The sequence below is a fragment of the Protopterus annectens genome, chromosome 3.part1, assembly GCF_019279795.1.
Source record: "Protopterus annectens isolate FY-2018-M chromosome 3.part1, PAN1.0, whole genome shotgun sequence".
NCBI lineage: Eukaryota > Metazoa > Chordata > Ceratodontiformes > Protopteridae > Protopterus > Protopterus annectens.
Window position 1 is genome coordinate 1879289667 of NC_056732.1, and position 23445 is coordinate 1879313111.

Consider the following 23445-nt stretch of genomic DNA (forward strand, 5'->3'; position numbering starts at 1 on the left):
TGAACTGTTGACTTGTAAACTGTGCACCATTGTCAGAAATTGCTTTGTGCGGACTACCATGAACAGAAAAATGTCTCTTCAACTTAGTAATGACAATATTGGATGTTAGGTTAGGAAGTAGGTCAATCTCAAACCAATTTTAATAAGAGTCTACTAATACCAAGTAATTCTAACCATTCCACTCTAAGATAGCTGTAGCTACTGTAGACCAAGGTAGTTTAGGAATCTAGCTTAACTGAAGTGGTTCTTTTTGTTAATGTGGTTTAGTACTATTACAAACAGAACAAGATGAAAGTACCTTCTCAATATCTTATAGGTTCATAGGTTCATAGGTAGGTACTAGGCTATCTGACCGAAGGCATTTATAAGCCTAGTCAGAATGTGTTGGCTTTTGCCGCCCCCTTAGATTAGTTCTCTGTGCCTCTGTCCAGCAGAGCCGATGAAGTGATCCCTGGGGTAAACTTTCTGTTTCCCACCCATTCGTCAAGGTTTCTCTTAAAGAGGGTTAGTGAGAAGTTCTGCCTAATGTAAACTGGAAAACCTTCCCTTTTATTAGCAATGAATTTAAGACAGTTTGTAAAAGTAAAACAGTGTAATGGAAACAGAACCAAAAATATTACAATTTTCCTGATTCAGTCATTTCACGCAAGTGGATTTCTTGATTTTAAAGTTTTGCAGTAACTTTTCAAGTAGTCAGGATGCTGCCCTTCAGTCATTTCACGCAAGTGGATTTCTTGATTTTAAAGTTTTGCGGTAACTTTTTAAGTAGTCAGGGTGCTGCCCTTCAGTCATTTCACACAAGTGGATTTCTTGATTTTAAAGTTTTGCGGTAACTTTTCAAGTAGTCAGGATGCTGCCCTTCAGTCATTTCACGCAAGTGGATTTCTTGATTTTAAAGTTTTGCGGTAACTTTTTAAGTAGTCAGGGTGCTGCCCTTCAGTCATTTCACACAAGTGGATTTCTTGATTTTAAAGTTTTGCGGTAACTTTTTAAGTAGTCAGGGTGCTGCCTCAGGTTCGTTTTCACCGTTTTTGTTTGATTCTTTCCTCAGAAGGTCCTAATAGCAGATGTACAATGCATGTCCTCTGGGTATTAGAAATAGTTCTGATCTGGAAAGTGCTAGAAAATGCAACTAGGGCAGCTAACTGGATGTTCCTGATGTTCTCCAGCAGTGTGTCTGTATGGGTCTACTTTATTTGCCTGAACTTTCATATGCCCGACACCCATTTGCCCGACCCCATTTGACAGAAATTTCATTTGACCGACGCTTCATTAGACCGACACTTCATTTGACCGACAAGTATTATTGGCAAGAAAATGGGTTATGCCCCCTTCCCCACTGCAGTGCAACCCTGGAGTTAGGATATATAGTTGAGGGGGTGTGGGGGCCACAGCCCCCCCACTTACTTCTGTGTTACTAAGCAATAGTAAAGCAAAACTAAACATTATAATATGAAATTAAGTGGGGGGCTTCACCCCTCACAAACCCCATTGGCTTGCACTGCAGTGGGGAAGGATGCATATCCCATTTTCTTGCCAATAATACTTGTCAGTCAAATGAAGTGTCGTTCAAATTAAATTTCGGTCATTTGGTCTCGTACTAACCTATGAACCTGTGAACGTTGTGACTGATTTTTGAAAGATAGTGATTGTGGAGCTTTTCTCCCCATGCCGCCACTGAAAATGGGCACTTTTTGGCGCTGTCAGACATTCCCAGTAAACGAATGTGAAATAGGTTTATATACAAACCTAGCTATAGACAGATACAGCTAAATGTCATGTTAAGCTGATTTTGCTGCAGTTAAAATGGCAGTGTTGCAGGAAGTAAGAATACATGTTGTAAATTTGATCTTTCTCTTTATTACTTTAGCTGCTCCTGCACAGAGGAATGGAGGAGACAATCCTAACAATAGTAAGTGACGTTATATTGCAGTTACTACTACTTTAAGCTATTCATCCAGCACGTAAAGGCAATTCTTAGATGTTTCCTCTCAGAGTCAGTTAATCTTGCATTGTGGAATATTTGCAGTACAAACTACTTCATGTAAGACTATATGGAATAAGTTTGTTGTTTTGTTGTTGAGAATGAAATGTAAAACACTGACTATTTATTTCTGAGTGCTTACTACGATGACTCAAAACACAAAATAAGCATAAGTGGAAAGCATTAAATTGCTTCATATTCTGAGACCTGGACATTGTCTCGTGGATGTATAGTTCTCAAGCTTAGAGTTGTACATAAAGAACCATAGCTCAGTTACGAGATATATATATATATATATATATATATATATATATATATATATATATATATATATATATATATATATATATATATATGGATTCACTTCAGAAGACTGAAAACTCACAATCTCGAATCCCATAAGACTGACACTCAAAATCCTGAAAATTCAAAATCCTGAATCCCAAAAGACTGAAAACACACAGGATACAAACACTGACTATAGACACTACATAATGTGACTTTCAACCAATGAAAACACACAGGATACAAACGCTGACTATAGACACGACATAGCATGTTACTTTCAGCCAATGAAAACACACAGGATACAAACACTGACTATAGACACGACATAACATGTTACTTTCAACCAAATAAACACACAGGATACAAACACTGACTATAGACATGGCATAACATGTTACTTTCAACCAAAGAAAACACACAGGATACAAACACTGACTATAGAAACGACATAACATGTTACTTTCAACCAAAGAAAACACACAGGATATAAACACTGACTATAGACATGACATAACATGTTACTTTCAACTAATGAAAACACACAGGATACAAACACTGACTATTGATACGACAAAACATGTTACTTTCAACCAATGAAAACACACAGGGTACCAACACTGACTACAGACACGACATAACATGTTACTTTCAATCAATGAAAACACACAGGATACAAATGCTGACTATAGACACGACATAAGATGTTACTTTCAACCAAAGAAAACACACAGGATACAAACGCTGACTATAGACACGACATAAGATGTTACTTTCAACCAATGAAAACACATAGGATACAAACGCTGACTATAGACACGACAAAACATGTTAATTTCAACCAAAGAAAACACACAGGACACAAACGCAGACTATAGCCATGACATAACATGTTACTTTCAACCAATGAGAACACACAGGATACAAACGCTGACTATAGACACGACATAACATGTTACTTTCAACCAATGAAAACACACAGGATATAAACGCTGACTATAGACACATAACATGTTACTTTCAACCAATGAAAACACATAGGATACAAACACTGACTATAGACATGACATAACATGTTACTTTCAACCAATGAAAACACACAGGATACAAACGCTGACTATAGACATGAAATAACGTTACTTTCAACCAATGAAAACACACAGGATACAAAAGCTGACTACAGACACGACATAACATGTTACTTTCAACCAATGAAAACACACAAGATACAAACGCTGACTATAGACACTACATAACATGTTACTTTCAACCAATGAAAACACACTGGATGCAAACACTGACTATAGACAAGACATAACATGTTACTTTCAACCAATGAAAACACACAGGATACAAACACCGACAATAGACAAAACATAACATGTTACTTTCAACCAATGAAAATACACAGGATACAAACACTGACTATAGACAAAACAAAGCATATTACTTCAACCATGTATGAGCATCATTTGATCACTTCTGTCAGTGTTAAGTCAGTGCAAGTCTGTATACAGTGGTGATTGGTTGATTTGTCTTTTTCCCATTATACAGCAATCTAGGAGTTGTTTTATATAATTAGCAGAATGTGTGAGGGCGGTGCAAACATAAATGTTTTGTGTTTTCAGCGATTTGGCTTTCGATCTTCCTGGATCATTCATTAGCTGTTCTAGGTTTGTATACTTTGATGTTTAGAAGTATATCCTCATACATATGTTTTATATATATATATATATATATATATATATATATATATATATATATATGGGTCTACATCAGTAGATCGAACTTTTACAAATTCGAACGATATATGGCCAAGACCATATGTTCGAACTTGTAAAAGTTAGAACACTGAAAAAAAAGTAAAAAAAAACTACAAAAAAACAAAAATAAAAGCATGTAGTGGGGGTGGGGCTATGCTCCCCTGCACCTCCAAATCCCCCCTACTTAAATATACCAACTCCGAGATCGCACTACATTGCAGAAAAGGGAAATCTTCCCATTCTGCACTGTATGGAGATCTCCATTCAGTCCGATCGAACTTTTACGAGTTCGAACATATGGTCGTCCTACCAAAGGGGATATATAGATATTGATATATGGGTCTACTTTATTTGCCCGAACTTTCATTTGCCTGACCCCATTTGACCGAAATTTCATTTGACCGACACTTCATTTGACCGACAAGTATTATTGACAAGAAAATGGGTTATGCCCCCTTCCCCACTGCAGTGCGACCCTGGAGTTAGAATATATAGTTAGGGGAGGTGTGGGGGCCACAGCCCCCCACTTACTTCTGTGTTACTAAGCAATATTAAAGCAAAACTAAACATTATAATATGAAATTAAGTGGGGGGGCTTCACCTCCCCCCCCCCCACACATCCCATTGGGTCGCACTGCAGTGGTGAAGGGGGCATATCCCATTTTCTTGCCAATAATACTTGTCGGTCAAATTAAATTTCGGTGATTTGGTCTCGTACTAACCTATGATCCTATGAACCTTGTGATTGATTTTTGAAAGATAGTGATTGTGGAGCTTTTCTCCCCATGCCGCCACTGAAAATGGACACTTTTTGGCGCTGTCAGACATTCCCAGTAAACGAATGTGAAATAGGTTTATATACAAACCTAGCTATAGACAGATGCAGTTAAATGTCATGTTAAGCTGATTTTGCTGCAGTTAAAATGGCAGTGTTGCAGGAAGTAAGAATACATGTTGTAAATTTGATCTTTCTCTTTATTACTTTAGCTGCTCCTGCACAGAGGAATGGAGGAGACAACCCTAACAATAGTAAGTGACGTTATATTGCAGTTACTACTACTTTAAGCTATTCATCCAGCATGTAAAGGCAATTCTTAGATGTTTCCTCTCAGAGTCAGTTAATCTTGCATTGTGGAATATTTGCAGTACAAACTACTTCATGTAAGACTATATGGAATAAGTTTGTTGTTTTGTTGTTGAGAATGAAATGTAAAACACTGACTATTTATTTCTTTTTTTTTTTTTTCAAAAACAGGTTTATTGTTTTAACATATAAGAGAAATATCATAACAATTTTATACAAGTAATTAAAAATAGGTATTATTATAATATTCAGCAAAACAACTAAAGTATTTACAAAGACATCCACTACAATCAGATCAATTAATTAAACTAAAATACCGTGCTATTGAAATTAGAATTTTTTTAACAAATTTTGTAAATTATCCCATACAATATAATAAGATGTTTTTCTAGTTGTTCTCATCCTAATTGTGTTTATTTCCATATGGCACATTATATTCATAACATTTTTAAATTAATTGAACGAAGGAGGTGTATCTGAAATCCAATTTCTAGTTATTATTTTCCTAGCCACTGCTAGAATAGACCATAACAAGGGAAGCTTAACCTTTTTAACACATTGAAGTACAGGTGTGTTGAATAATATAAGAGATTTAGAAATAATGAAATTATCTGTAAAAAGAGCCTGCAAAAATTCATTAATTGACTTCCAGTATTCTTTCAATTTTATACATTCATAAAACATATGAGCCCAGTCAGCATTAATTTCTACATTACATCTCTTACATAAATTATCTTTATTATTTATTTTATTCATCATCAAAGGTGTATAAAAAGATCTATGTAAAAATTTCCATGTATAAAGTCTCCAGACAATGGAAGACGTAGTTCTATAAGCAGATTTCAATATATATATTGTTTATCTTGTTGATTTGGTGGGTCCCCATTAATAGAAGTGAAATAATTCCAGTATGAATCTACACTGTAAAAAGTTTCTTGTCTGATAATTTTATGTATGTATGAAAGTTTACCTTTATCAGAAACTTTATGTTGTAAATTTAATATCAAGTAATCAATCAGTGTTGGAATAGATTCTTTAACTGTTATAGACATTAGATCTATTTTATTAATGAGATGTTGTCTAAAGGTCTGAACCTCTAACCAGCAAGTTTCTCTTAGATCAAATTCTTGTTTTAAGAAATCTAGATTTTTAACTTTATTATCAGATATCAACTGATACCAGTACTTTAGATCATTATCTATAGCTAAATGAGTTCCTTCAGAAGTAGATGACAAAAGCATACCCTGAGTATACATTATAGGGAATACAATAAAATTCCATTCCCTATACTTAGGGTGCATGAATATAAAGTTACGATAGCTAATAATAATATTTAATGGGTAACAAACCATATGTTTAGGTGTAATAGGTGAAGTACAAAATTCCTTTAGTAACCATAGCATGGAGTTATTTACAATCATATTTTTATGTGTTAAGGAGATTTTCATGAAGTGCATACTAATTAGCTCCCAATAATCTTTCCATTTTGACATATGAGTGATCTATTACTAAAGTAATAACTTTTACAATAGAAGAAATAGTATATAAATTAAAGTCTGGAAAAGAAATACTCCCCCTTGAGACCAGCTATTAGTATGTTTCTTTAATGCAATCCTAGGTCTATTAGGTGCCCATAGGAAATTTAACATTAGTGTATTCAGTTTTTTGATAATTATTTTTGTAGATGGAAGTATTATTGATTGTATTAAGTATAAAATCTTGGGGAATATTATCATTTTAATAATTGTAAGTCTCTCCTCCATAGTAAAAACATATTATTCCAGGTATTAAAAAGATTTTGTATATTAAGAAAACAGGTATTATAATTATTATATATAATAGATTTAATATCTTTAGATAGTATTATACCTAAATAAGTTATCTGACCTGAATTGGGTACATATTTAGTAAAATCACTAATGAGAATATTTTTCCGTGTATATATAGGTAGTATTTTAGTTTTTTCATCATTGAATATTAAACCAGAAATACTTTTAAAATTCATCATTTTATCAAATAGAGACTGCATAGAAGAATTAGATCCTGCTGATGTAATTAGAACATCATCTGCAAAAAGTTGAATTTTGAATGTTGTATTTTCATCTATTTCAAAACCCTCTATGTCAGTACTGTTTCTGATCAAATTAGCCTAAGGCTCCATTACTAAAGTGAATAATAGTGGAGAAAGTGGACATCCTTGTTTTGTACCTTTAAGAATGGGTATTTTTTGTGAAACATATGTTCCTACCTTAATATAAGCCGGTGTTCCTTTGTATAAATGCTCAATTAGATTTACAAATGCATCAGAGAAGTTTGTGCACTTCAGTAAGGTAAACAGATAGTCCCAACTTACTGAATCAAATGCTGAACTTATATCAAGACTAATAAGTGTTAAATCTTTCTTTTTCCTATTTGCAAAATCAATTAATGTTAAAGTTCTTCTTATATTATCAAAAGTATTTCTATTTACAATGAAGCCTGTCTGATCTATATCTATAATGCCGGGAATGATTGTCTTCAATCTATCAGCAAAAATACTCATAAACATTTTATAATCAACATTAAGTAATGAGATGGGCCGATATGAAGAACATCTAGTTGGATCTTTATTAGGTTTTAAAATTGGCGAAATAAATGTATATTGCCAAGATGGGGGGGGTTATTAACTCAGTTTGGGCCAAAATAAAAACCTTATGTATTAATGAATATGTACTTTTAGAATGGATTTTATATATCTGTGGTATAATACCATCATTACCCGGTGCTTTGTTTGATTTAAGCTTATTTATTTGTGTAATAACTTCTGTATATGAAATACTCTTGTCCAATAGTTTAATCTGTTGTTTATTAAGCTTTTTATTCATGTTTGTGTTATAAACTCTTTTATTTTATCTTTAGGTTCCATGTTAATGTTATTATGGTTAATTTTGTGAAAGTGATTTCTAAATTCATCTAGTATTTCTGGTATACTAGAAACATTCTTGTTTTTGGTTAGAGAAAAGATTTGTTTGATATGGTTTTGTTTATTCAACCTTTTTGTTTTATTTTAAGTCTATGTAAGTATTTGGGGCTTATTGAATAAGACAAAAACTTGTATTTCTCTAAAGTTATTTTAACTTTATGAGTTAAAATTTCTTTGTATTTCTCATTTAGTTTGTTTATTTCTTCAATAACTTTCTTGTCCATAATATTTTCTTTATTATTATGTTTATAAGAGTCTAATTTACTTTGAATATCTAAAAATTCCTTATCCCAAGATTTCCTTTTATTATTATACCATCTGATACTTTGTCCATATAGATATGATTTTAAGGCATCCCAAACATAAAAAATGGAGACTTCAGGAGTATTATTTATGTCTAAAAAATGTTTTACTTCTGAAAGTATATATTCTTTATAGTCTTTTACTTGAGTTAAGTATGCTGGTATCCTTTGATCTGAACATTATGGGTATTTTTATCATGAATTCAAAACAATTGAATTATGATCAGATATAGGACATGAAATGATTTTGGAATTAATTAAATCTGTTACCATCTGGTTAGAAATAAAGACCCTATCTATTTTTGAATAAGTTTTGTATCTGTTAGAAAAAAAGGTGTATGGTAATGATTTTGAATCTATCTGATTATTAATATCATTCAAATGATAAGATTTAGCAAAATCATTTAAATGTTTTGCATTAGATGTAATTCTTCTTTTCCCTATAGTGGTAGTATCACTTTCATGTAGTATACAATTAAAGTCACCAGCTAAAATAATATCCCCTATAGAGAATGATATGATCTTATCAAGATGATGTTTCACTGTATTAATACCAATTCCAGGTATCCAATATACATTAATTAGAGTGTAAGTCTTCCCATTAATTTGTATTGTAACCATACAAAACATTCCTTTGTCATCCTGATAAGACTTAATGGTTTTATGAATGGGCATACTTTTATTCCATAAAATAGCCACTCCTCTTTTTTCTGAGTGTGCTCTGAACTAACCAATACTGTATATTTGTTTGTGGCTAGTTTATCAATATCTTTTTTCAAGAGATGGGTTTCTTGCAGGAAGACTAAGTTGTCCTTATGTAAATTAATGTATCTTATTAGGCTTGCCCTTTTACACGGATTATTCAATCCATTAATGTTTAAAGAAATTCCTTTTAAAGATGTCATTTGGCATTTTTAAAACTCAAGAATCTTATGATCAAAATAACAAATAACAAGATAGATAATGTTACATCTCCTCCTTTAGGTGTACCTTTAAATATAGCTGTATTTATTGAATCTCTTATGGGATTTTGTATAGGATTTAATTTTGTTTGTGGTGACAATGAGTGTACAAAATATATTGTGGATGTCAAAACTATATATGAATAACAATGAACAAGTGAAATAATGTAAGGATTAAACCTTGCATCCAGCCTGGAGTTATAAACTCCAACTTAGAGTAGTATTTACCACTCAAGTTAACCCCCTACCCTAAGCAGCAGTACCTCAGCTACCACCTTATCAATTTAATACTAGTTATATTTAATTGAGGTTAACAGTTTTCAATTCAATTATCTAGCAAGACAAGACTACACATTTGGTAAAACAGCATCATATAAACTAAAATAAACTTTTTTTTTTAAAAACTGTTCATACTACTATATACATCTATGTAATATAAAACACTTGTATTCAAATAGCATTCAAATAATCTTGATGTTAGAAATCAAGAGGAGAGAAAAATAAGTTCTAACATTCATTTAAGTCAAAAACTTTGGCTAATATGATTCAGACATTACATATATTAAGATGCATCTATTTTCTGTCATGTAAATGCAATTAACAGCTTCCAAAAAAACCTTGAATTGCTTGTATATGAGCATTTACTCAAACTCATTATTGTCAATAGAATAAAATATTGTATTCATAGAAATTGTTATAAATCATACTGCATAGTTATGCAGATTCTCAGAAACACTTGCATTATTGTAAAAAAAAGCCATCACACACACACACACACACACACACACACACACACACACACACACACACACACACACACACACACACACACACACACACACACACACACACACACACACACACACACACACACACACACACATATATATATATATATATATATATATATATATATATATATATATATATATATATATATATCTGATCTCACTGAGTTGTGTCCTTGTTGAGCACTATCCTACTTGCTGTCCCTACAATAAATCTGTCTGCTTTATACAAAATAATGCACAGCAAACACATTTTAGTAACCAGATTTTACAACCATGCTATCCTTCTGCTTTAAAATATATCACATGACAATTTCTTCCAAAATAGAGTTATAAAATTATTTATGCTTGTCAATCAGATGAATTAAATGAGTTACAGTAATGTATATGTTTGGAACACAAGTTTTTAACACAGATTATTATGCTGCTGTTAAGTAGATTTTCAAAAACACTTAAATAAATGTTTCATTTTCTATGCCTTCTAAAATAAGACATTTACTTACTACAAGAAACTGCATCATTTAAACTCATTATAACTGACATATTTTATGAATTATAACATAGATATTTAAGCAATTATATAAAATAACTCACATTTAGGTGTTAAAGAGTTCATTTAACTTCACATAGTCGCATTTGCATCATTTCAGTTCCTGGTAGAGTATTCTTCCTGAATCTGTGATGTGTCAGTGTGATATTTAGGTCAAAGGTTAGACTAACTGCTTTCAGCTTCTCTGTGAGAATTCTGTGAGTTGAAGCTTTTGAAGTAGCTCATGGACACTGTGCATGAGACAGCCCACATCCCAGATTGTCTCCCTTAACATTTTGGCGGGAAACTTATTAAAAACTAGTGACAGACATTCATTTAGCAGTGTAAATGCATCTAAACATGACAAAACCTTCACAATGTATTTTACAGGTTATTACAGCCTCTATGTAAGTGAAATTAAGCCCAAAATTATTAATAAGTAATAAAACTCAATATTTTTGTCCCAACTCAATTTTTATGCAAATCTTATTATTTACTGTGTCTATATAATCAAAAGCATTTCTATATATTAATAAAGAAAAGAAAAAGAGTAGAAAATAAAAGGGTGTAAGGCAAAAATAAAAAAAATGTAAGAGAAAGCTATAAGAAGTATATACAATGGAATATTACTTACTGTTTATATTAATAGAGTTAAAAATAAAACATATTATTTACTATTATTTAGTTCTAATTATTATTAGTTAAAGCATGACAGATTATTTACAAACAAGCATAAGCAGTATAATCAAGAAAGTATAATTAGGAATAGCATTTGAAGAACATATAAACTTTTTACAAGGAATAAATATGTTATTATTCTATTAATAATATTTTCATTACTCTTCTCTCCCTGCCCTCCCCCACCCTTTACCCACTACATAATCTAAATAGAATGTCATTGTTTAAACAAAGAAAATAAGAAAAGGAGAAGAAAAAAAAATGTATCAAATTACTGACCTTACTTCTTTTCAGAAAGAGAAACAAATTGAATCATAGCTTGCCATTAAATCTTCAGATATTTTGACTGGTTATGAAACAAAACATTTCTTTGCACATAGAGAATAACTTTGATTAAATCTTTTTCAAAATATTTGTGGCTTTCTGGAAATGCAGGAATTATATTTAAAAAGATTAATAATTAACTAAAATGATGAGAGAGAATAAAAAAACATAGAACAAATAATTTTTTTTAGTCTCTTCTTCTTCTCTGAAGTCTTCCACGAAATTTCAGTTGCCAGTCTCTTTAATGAAGGACTAGCCCATTCCATTTCCTCTATTTTATCCAAAATCCTATTTTCTTTGACAAACAGTAAAGCAGAGTCTAAGTCATCGAAAACCCTAGGACCATCAGGAAGGAAGATTTTAAGCTTGGCAGGAAACAGAAGGTATGTTTTAAACTGTGCTTTTTTAAGCTTCCTTATTAGTGGCAGAAAAACTTTTCTTTTAGCTATTACAATGGAAGAATAGTCATTGTCAAAACGCACAGTTGTCTCATTAATCTTAACAGGAGCTTTAGCCCAAGCAGATTTAAGAACCATCTCTTTATCAAAAGATGATAGAAATCTAACTATAACTGATCTAGGATATTTTTTGTTAGAGTTAGTATTAGCTATAGATCTATGTGCTCTTTCGATACCAAAAGAGAATGCTTCTGGTAAGTCTAAAGTTTTAGGGAGCCATGTTGTTAAAAAGAAGTAATATTGTTACCTTCAATATTTTCTGGCAGTCCAAAAATCCTAATGTTATTGCGCCTAGATCTATTTTCCAGGTCACCCAGCTTTGTTTGTAAATGTGTATTTTGTTTCAGCAGAAACTCAATGTTGATTTCCTCTTCTTGGATTCTATTTTCCATGTCATCCACAGCTTCTTCTATGCCTGTCATCTGGATCTTCTGTTGTTGCAGGTCTATATGTAACAAGTCTATTTGTTTTGTAGTTTTTTCTATGAAGGTGTCTATTTTAGTATCCATTTTATCCATTTTAGCAGTAAGTTGCTGGATTATATTTATCAGAGACTGAAGTTCTTTCTTGATGCTGGAGTCTTGAGAATTTGTCTTACTGGAACTCACTTCAGACTGATAAACTGACAGGAAAATTTCCAAAGTGATTTCTGACAGGAATATTGTTAAGATTTCCTTTCTTTTTTAGATATAGTTCAAGAACTATATAAAACAAACATATTTAGAAAGAAAATTACTTCAAAAATTAATTTTTTAAGTAATTAATTCCTGTCAGTGTAATGAAATTGGTGGAGCTGAAGAAATCTGCTGTTATCCTGTGTTCATCCTTGGCCACGCCCCCTGACTATTTATTTCTGAGTGCTTACTACGATGACTCAAAACACAAAATAAGCATAAGTGGAAAGCATTAAATTGCTTCATATTCTGAGACCTGGGCATTGTCTCGTGGATGTATAGTTCTCAAGCTTAGAGTTGTACATAAAGAACCATAGCTCAGGCATTATTTTATTTATGCTTTTAAAAGATATATATACATATATATATATATATATATATATATATATATATATATATATATATATATATATATATATATATATATATATATATATGGATTCACTTCAGAAGACTGAAAACTCACAATCTCGAATCCCATAAGACTGACACTCAAAATCCTGAAAATTCAAAATCCTGAATCCCAAAAGACTGAAAACACGCAGGATACAAACACTAACTATAGACACGACATAACATGTTACTTTCAACCAAAGAAAACACACAGGATACAAACACTGACTATAGACACGACATAACATGTTACTTTCAACCAATGAAAACACACAGGATACAAACACTGACTATAGACACGACATAACATGTTACTTTCAACCAATGAAAACACACAGGATACAAACACTGACTATAGACACGACATAATATGTTACTTTCAACCAATGAAAACACTCAGGATACAAACACTGACTATAGACACGACATATGTTACTTTCAACAAATGAAAACACACAGGATACAAATACTGACTATAGACACGACATAACATGTTACTTTCAACCAATGAAAACACTCAGGATACAAACACTGACTATAGACACGACATATGTTACTTTCAAGCAATGAAAACACACAGGATACAAATACTGACTATAGACACGACATAACATGTTACTTTCAAACAATGAAAACACACAGGATACAAACACTGACTAATGACATGACATAACATGTTACTTTCAAACAATGAAAACACACAGGATACAAAGACTGAATATTGACACGACATAACATGTTAGTTTCAACCAATAAAAACACACAGGATACAAACACTGACTACTGACATGACAAAACATGTTACTGTCAACCAATGAAAACACACAGGATACAAACACTGACTACAGACATGACATAACATGTTACTTTCAATCAATGAAAACACACAGGATACCAATGCTGACTATAGACACGACATAACATGTTACTTTCAACCAATGAAAACACACAGGATACAAACGCTGACTATAGACATGACTTAAGATGTTACTTTCAACCAATGAAAACACACAGGATACAAACGCTGACTATAGACATGACATAAGATGTTACTTTCAACCAATGAAAACACACAGGATACAAACACCGACTATATACACGACATAACATGTTACTTTCAACCAATGAAAACACATAGGATACAAACGCTGACTATAGACACGACATATGTTACTTTCAACCAATGAAAACACACAAGATACAAACGCTGACTATAGACACGACATAACATGTTACTTTCAACCAATGAAAACACACAGGATACAAACACTGACTACAGACATGACATAACATGTTACTTTCAACCAATGAAAACACACAGGATACAAACACTGACAATAGACACGACATAACATGTTACTTTCAACCAATGAAAACACACAGGATACAAACACTGACTATATACACGACATAACATGTTACTTTCAACCAATGAAAACACTCAGGATACAAACACTGACTATAGACACGACATATGTTACTTTCAACCAATGAAAACACACAGGATACAAACGCTGACTATAGACACGACATAACATGTTACTTTCAAGCAATGAAAACAAACAGGATACAAACACTGACTATAGACATGACATAACATGTTACTTTCAACCAACGAAAACACACAGGATACAAACACTGACAATAGACATGACATAACATGTTACTTTCAACCAATGAAAACACACAGGATACAAACACTGACTATAGACATGACATAACATGTTACTTTCAACCAATGAAAACACACAGGATACAAACACTGACTACTGACATGACATAACATGTTACTTTCAAACAATGAAAACACACAGGATACCAACGCTGACTATAGACACGACATAACATGTTACTTTCAACCAATGAAAACACACAGGATACAAACGCTGACTATTGACACGACATAAGATGTTACTTTCAACCAATGAAAACACACAGGATACAAACGCTGACTATAGACATGACATAACATGTTACTTTCGACCAATGAAAACACACAGGATACAAACGCTGACTATAGACATGACATAACATGTTACTTTCAACCAATGAAAACACACAGGATACAAACGCTGACTACAGACACGACATAACATGTTACTTTCAACCAATGAAAACACACAAGATACAAACGCTGATTATATACATGACATAACATGTTGCTTTCAGCCAATGAAAACACACAGGATACCAACGCTGACTATAGACATGACATAACATGTTACTTTCAACCCATGAAAACACACAGGATAGAAACGCTGACTACAGACATGACATAACATGTTACTTTCAACCAATGAAAACACACAGGATACAAACGCTGACTATAGACACAACATAACATGTTACTTTCAACCAATGAAAACACACAGGATACAAATGCTGACTATCACACGACATAGCATGTTACTTTCAACCAATGAAAACACACAGGATACAAACGCTGACTATAGACACGACATAACATGTTACTTTCTACCAATGAAAACACACAGGATACCAACGCTGACTATAGACATGACGTAACATGTTATTTTCAACCAATGAAAACACACAGGATACAAACGCTGACTATAGACACGACATAACATGTTACTTTCAACCAATGAAAACACACAGGATACAAACGCTGACTATAGACATGACATAACATGTTACTTTCAACCAATGAAAACACACAGGATACAAACGCTGACTATAGACACGACATAAGATGTTACTTTCAACCAATGAAAACACACAGCATACAAACGCTGACTATAGACATGACATAAGATGTTACTTTCAACCAATGAAAACACATAGGATATAAACGCTGACTATAGACACGACATAACATGTTACTTTCAACCAATGAAAACACACAGACTACAAACGCTGACTATAGACATGACATAACATGTTACTTTCAACCAATGAAAACACACAGGATACAAACGCTGACTATAGACATGACATAACATGTTACTTTCAACCAATGAAAACACACAGGATACAAATGCTGACTATAAATACGACATAACATGTTACTTTCAACTAATGAAAATGACTATAGACAAAATGTAACATGTTACTTTCAACCAATGAAAACACACAGGATACAAACACTGACTATAGACAAAACAAAGCATATTACTTCAACCATGTATGAGCATCATTTGATCACTTCTGTCGGTGTTAAGTCAGTGCAAGACTGTATACAGTGGTGATTGGTTGATTTGTCTTTTTCCCACTATACAGCAATCTAGGAGTTGTTTTATATAATTAGCAGAATGTGTGTGGGGGTGCAAACATAAATGTTTTGTGTTTTCAGCGATTTGGCTTTCGATCTTCCTGGATCATTCATCAGCTGTTCTAGGTTTGTATACTTTAATGTTTAGAAGTATATCCTCATGCATATCTATATATCTATATATATATATATATATATATATATATATATATATATATATATATATATATATATATGGGTCTACATCAGTAGATCGAACTTTTACAAATTCGAACCATATATGGCCGAGACCATATGTTCGAACTTGTAAAAGTTAGAACACTGAAAAAAAAGTAAAAAAAAAACTACAAAAAAACAAAAATAAAAGTATGTAGCGGGGGTGGGGCTATGCTCCCCTGCACCTCCAAATCCCCCCTACTTAAATATACCAACTCCGAGATCGCACTACATTGCAGAAAAGGGAAATCTTCCCATTCTGCACTGTATGGAGATCTCCATTCAGTCCAATCGAACTTTTACGAGTTCGAACATATGGTCGTCCTACCGAAGGGGATATATAGATATTGATATATTGGTCTACTTTATTTGCTCGAACTTTCATTTGCCCGACCCCATTTGACCGAAATTTCATTTGACCGACATTTCATTAGACCGACACTTCATTTGACCGACACTTCATTAGACCTTTGACCGACAAGTATTATTGGCAAGAAAACGGGATATGCCCCCTTCCCCACTGCCGTGCGACCCTGGAGTTAGAATATTTAGTTGGGGGTGTGCGGGCCACAGCCCCCCACTTACTTCTGTTTTACTAAGCAATATTAAAACAAAACTAAACATTATAATATGAAATTAAGTGGGGGGCTTCACCCCTCACACCCCCCCTAACTATATATTCTAACTCCAGGGTCGCACTGCAGTGGGGAAGGGGGCATATCCCATTTTCTTGCCAATAATACTTGTCGGTCAAATGAAGTGTCAGTCTAATGAAGTGTCAGTCAAATGAAATTTCGATCATTTGGTCTCGGGCAAATGGGTGTCGGGCAAATGACAGTTAGGGCAAATGAAGTAGACCCATATATATATATATATATATATATATATATATATATATATATATATATATATATATATATATATATATATATATACACATAAACATACAGTGCATCCCTGTAGTAATGTACCCACCAGTAGTCAAATGGCTATAAAGGAAGAAAAGATGGTAGATTGTGTAATGAGTTTATTTTCAAAACTTGACCCATCAGATACATCATATTGCTGAAGTTTTTGTTAGTTTTGAAAATGATGGAATATCTGTGAGCAGCAGCACAGACTCTAGATGGTGCCCTACTGGGGGAAGAGTTGTATAAACCAACCACTTTGGTCATCTACTGAGGTGTTCAGCATCATCAAGGTAGGAGAACATGGATCACAGACTGCACTCCAGGGCAGGGGTAGCCACTCCATGGTGTGAAAACTGGATCTAGGTGATTTTCTCTTGCTGACAAAATGGGAGTGGGTATTTGCTGGTGCTAAGTGGGTTGAGGACCCTGCCTAGTACAACCTATGCCAGGGACTTATGCTAATCGTGGGATGGGTGTATGTACGCATACTGGATAGTGTGTGCCCATCATAAAGTTGAGGAGCCCAGGGTCAATACGTTATTGACTAGCTGGTGTTCAGTTCCCAGCGTCAGTTACCTGGTATAGCACTGTTGAGCAAAAACCGTATGTAAAATGGAAAAACTGCCAAACATGAACTAAGAATTGTTTCACTTAATGTATGTTAACTGACAAGATTGATCTCAGAAGGGAAGGACACGATGTTAAGGAGAAGATCCACGAGACAAGATGGGAGGGCAGTGCAGCAGGGTGACTTGTTAAGGGATCCAGAGTGTACTACTCAGGAGGAGGAGAGCCTAGAAATTGTGCAGAAATTGTTGTGGTGATGGAGAGACTTCTGGAGACAGTGAAGAATGTCATCAGAATTAGTGACAGACTCATGGCAGTTTGACTCCAATGTAATTGTAGTGCAGTCGTCATAATTACAGCCGGTACCCTGCAGCAGGGCTGTGATTGCAAGAAAAAGAGCACATTCAGACAGTGGGACAATATGAATTGGTGTTGATAATGGGTGACCAAAATGCACATATCAGGACAGACAGAACAGAATATGAGGACTGTCTGAAACCACATGGATGAGGCAACAGGAATAAAGATGTAGAGGCCTTTCAAGGCTTCTTTCTGGTGAAAAAAACTTCATGGTGGCCAACACATGGTTCAGCAGCAGAGAAAGTCACCAGATCACATACAAGAGTGGCCACTGATGGAATCAGAAGGGCTGTAGCCAACTGCTACAGAGTGTCATGGGTAGTGTATGACAGAAGAATGCCAAAGAAGCAAAAAGTAATGTACACATAATAGCAGTGCAACCAGTAATACTGTATGATATAGACGTCTGGGCAGTGAAAACAGAGCAGCTGGGGAAACCAGAGGTGATGAAGTACCTAAAATGGGGGGGTGGGATGCACACGGCATGACAGGTGAAGAAATAAGGATATCAGAACAGAAACCCAAGCAGCTCCGATGGCAGAGAAGGTTAAAGAGAACAGATTATGGTGGTTCACGCATGTGTGCTGGACAGCAGAAGACAATCTGCTGAAGAAGATTTGAGACAGACAGAAAAAAGAAATGAAGAAATGAGGGTGTTCAGAAAAGAGATGGATGGACAGAGTGAAAGAAAACCTGGAGCAGTCAGGCATGACTATTGAAGAAGGTAGGAGAGTAAGATGGTGCCCGTTGATGGAACCCCATGGCCCCATGGGGAACAAGGAGGTTGATGATGGTGATGATTGCTAAATTTATATACACGTGTCATTTATACTTGGCTAAACTGCCAAGGAAATCCCATCATTGCAAGATGTATATAATGAATCTCTAAAGTAGGGTTAATTTAATATACTTATATTTATTGTTTTCTTAAAAACATGTCTATGTTCATAGTCAGCAAACTTGTCGCCAAAACTGAGCTGAACTGATTTTTGACAGATGTACTTGATTCCTGCAAATGATGTTTAATTTCTTGTATATTTTGTATACAGTTAGGATTTTATGATAAAAATAAATGCTATCCTTGAAATGTATATACTTGATTAAAATACTAGAAGTAATGATTTTCCTAAAAAGACTTCATTTGGTTAAATATATACTAACAGAATAGTCTTGCGTAATAACTAATACCAAATATGAAATGCATATATTGGCATAAGTTGCAAATGTTTCCGTGTTGACTTCCACTAACCTCACAGCTGATGACAATGCAGTGTCCCATGACCAGATTCCACTTCTAGCTACAAATATAGAAATTATGCTCATGCAAGGCAGTTTTCATCCTTCCACCTTAACGTTTACTGTTCTACATTTAATTCCCAACCACCCTTCACAGACTATAGACACCAATTTAAGAAATGTGGGTAAAGAGTATATCACAGGAGCTATTTTTGTGGAATGGAAAAAAGGCTTGTCACTCTGTCATATATAATCATCTTTACAATATCAGATTGTTCTCAGATACCATTAAATGGTTCAATAACTAATAATAGATAATTAACATACTTATTCAGGTTCAGATTGTTCTCAGATACCATTAAATGGTTCAATAACTAATAATAGATAATTAACATACTTATTCAGGTTCAGATTGTTCTCAGATACCATTAAATGGTTCAATAACTAATAATAGATAATTAACATACTTATTCAGGTTCAGATTGTTCTCGGATACCATTAAATGGTTCAATAACTAATACTAGATAATTAACATACTTATTCAGGTTCAGATTGTTCTCAGATACCATTAAATGGTTCAATAACTAATAATAGATAATTAACATACTTATTCAGGTTCAGATTGTTCTCAGATACCATTAAATGGTTCAATAACTAATAATAGATAATTAACATACTTATTCAGGTTCAGATTGTTCTCAGATACCATTAAATGGTTCAATAACTAATACTAGATAATTAACATACTTATTCAGGTTCAGATTGTTCTCAGATACCATTAAATGGTTCAATAACTAATAATAGATAATTAACATACTTATTCAGGTTCAGATTGTTCTCAGATACCATTAAATGGTTCAATAACTAATACTAGATAATTAACATACTTATTCAGGTACAGATTGTTCTCAGATACCATTAAATGGTTCAATAACTAATAATAGATAATTAACATACTTATTCAGGTTCAGATTGTTCTCAGATACCATTAAATGGTTCAATAACTAATAATAGATAATTAACATACTTATTCAGGTTCAGATTGTTCTCAGATACCATTAAATGGTTCAATAACTAATACTAGATAATTAACATACTTATTCAGGTACAGATTGTTCTCAGATACCATTAAATGGTTCAATAACTAATAATAGATAATTAACATACTTATTCAGGTACAGATTGTTCTCAGATACCATTAAATGGTTCAATAACTAATAATAGATAATTAACATACTTATTCAGGTTCAGATTGTTCTCAGATACCATTAAATGGTTCAATAACTAATAATAGATAATTAACATACTTATTCAGGTTCAGATTGTTCTCAGATACCATTAAATGGTTCAATAACTAATAATAGATAATTAACATACTTATTCAGGTTCAGATTGTTCTCAGATACCATTAAATGGTTCAATAACTAATACTAGATAATTAACATACTTATTCAGGTACAGATTGTTCTCAGATACCATTAAATGGTTCAATAACTAATACTAGATAATTAACATACTTATTCAGGTTCAGATTGTTCTCGGATACCATTAAATGGTTCAATAACTAATAATAGATAATTAACATACTTATTCAGGTTCAGATTGTTCTCAGATACCATTAAATGGTTCAATAACTAATAATAGATAATTAACATACTTATTCAGGTACAGATTGTTCTCAGATACCATTAAATGGTTCAATAACTAATAATAGATAATTAACATACTTATTCAGGTTCAGATTGTTCTCGGATACCATTAAATGGTTCAATAACTAATAATAGATAATTAACATACTTATTCAGGTACAGATTGTTCTCAGATACCATTAAATGGTTCAATAACTAATAATAGATAATTAACATACTTATTCAGGTTCAGATTGTTCTCAGATACCATTAAATGGTTCAATAACTAATAATAGATAATTAACATACTTATTCAGGTTCAGATTGTTCTCAGATACCATTAAATGGTTCAATAACTAATAATAGATAATTAACATACTTATTCAGGTTCAGATTGTTCTCAGATACCATTAAATGGTTCAATAACTAATAATAGATAATTAACATACTTATTCAGGTTCAGATTGTTCTCAGATACCATTAAATGGTTCAATAACTAATAATAGATAATTAACATACTTATTCAGGTTCAGATTGTTCTCAGATACCATTAAATGGTTCAATAACTAATAATAGATAATTAACATACTTATTCAGGTTCAGATTGTTCTCAGATACCATTAAATGGTTCAATAACTAATAATAGATAATTAACATACTTATTCAGGTTCAGATTGTTCTCAGATACCATTAAATGGTTCAATAACTAATAATAGATAATTAACATACTTATTCAGGTTCAGATTGTTCTCAGATACCATTAAATGGTTCAATAACTAATAATAGATAATTAACATACTTATTCAGGTTCAGATTGTTCTCAGATACCATTAAATGGTTCAATAACTAATAATAGATAATTAACATACTTATTCAGGTTCAGATTGTTCTCAGATACCATTAAATGGTTCAATAACTAATAATAGATAATTAACATACTTATTCAGGTTCAGATTGTTCTCAGATACCATTAAATGGTTCAATAACTAATAATAGATAATTAACATACTTTTTCAGGTGCATTAAAACAGGGATCTTTCTACTTCAGCGTTTTTTAAATAAGGCGGTCATCACGGCTTTGCCCCAGTCATATTGTCTTCTCTGTCATTATCACGTCCCCCATTACAGACCTTCATTATATTAGCATGAAACTATAAAATTATGACCCACCAATCTTCAGAGCACTCCCAGTTTCTTCCAGTTTAAGAAACTTCTCCAAGAAGGCTTAGAAATGTATGTGCATAGTAATTTCAATAAAAGTAACAATCATTTCCATCAAAAATTATTCTTTTTGGAAGATCTCAAACACTAGTCAGGAAGAAAATTAACTGTAGCTCTGATTCCATGGACTGCTATATTACATTTAGGCCCCAACAAATACCATGGCATAATACATGTCTCCTATGTTACCTTCAGTGTTCATATTGACACAATTTTTGAAAAATTTCTGAACTAATTGCAACCAGTCTATGGCCAAACCTATTTTATCTCACAAAAAAGATACTGCCCTGCTACAAGTCTGCTTATGCCAAAACTTTCATAATCACTTCTCCTTTTTGCTTTGGGGAACTCCAGAAACACAAAGAACTTAAAAAAGAAAAGAAAACAAAATCATAAGTTTATGGATTCAGTTGTAACAACCAGGCAATTATTTCAAGCCTAACCAATACACCCTGTTCAAAAGTTCCCTCTAACCTCAAGGTGGCAAGTCAACTTTCAGATTCCGTCTGCATGGGTGTTGTGAAGTTTGTCACTTCTGACTTCAGTAGCATGAAGTTGGCTTTGGAGAAGTTTTTTAAGTAGGTTTCCCTACTGGAGGTGGGATATGGATGTCAAGGGTGATTTGCTTATGGTCAGACCTGACCAATGAGGGGGTGACCACTGGTGTGGAGCATCTATCTCCCATGTTGGTAATGACCAGGTCTAGGATATTGCAGCCCCTGGTGGGACAATGGATTAGTTGATCCAGGGCTTTGGAATTTATGAATTCCAAGAACCGCTGGGAAAAGGAGTTGGTACCAGAGTAGTTTTCCCAGGTAATGGCAGGGTAGTTGAAATCACCCAGTATTAGGGTGTTTGGTTGTATCTTAATATTTTCCAGTATGTTTA

General features: G+C 33.2%; 1 long non-coding RNA gene across 1 annotated transcript in view; it reads left to right on the forward strand.

Annotated features, from left to right (window-relative positions):
• The first annotated feature begins 1416 nt into the window (after nt 1-1416).
• The window catches only part of LOC122798801, a 183646-nt gene continuing 161617 nt past the window's right edge, over nt 1417-23445 (forward strand). Inside the window, exons 1-2 of the long non-coding RNA XR_006364304.1 lie at nt 1417-1427; nt 1871-1912. This is a non-coding gene — a long non-coding RNA (uncharacterized LOC122798801). The remainder of the gene's footprint in view (nt 1428-1870; nt 1913-23445) is intronic.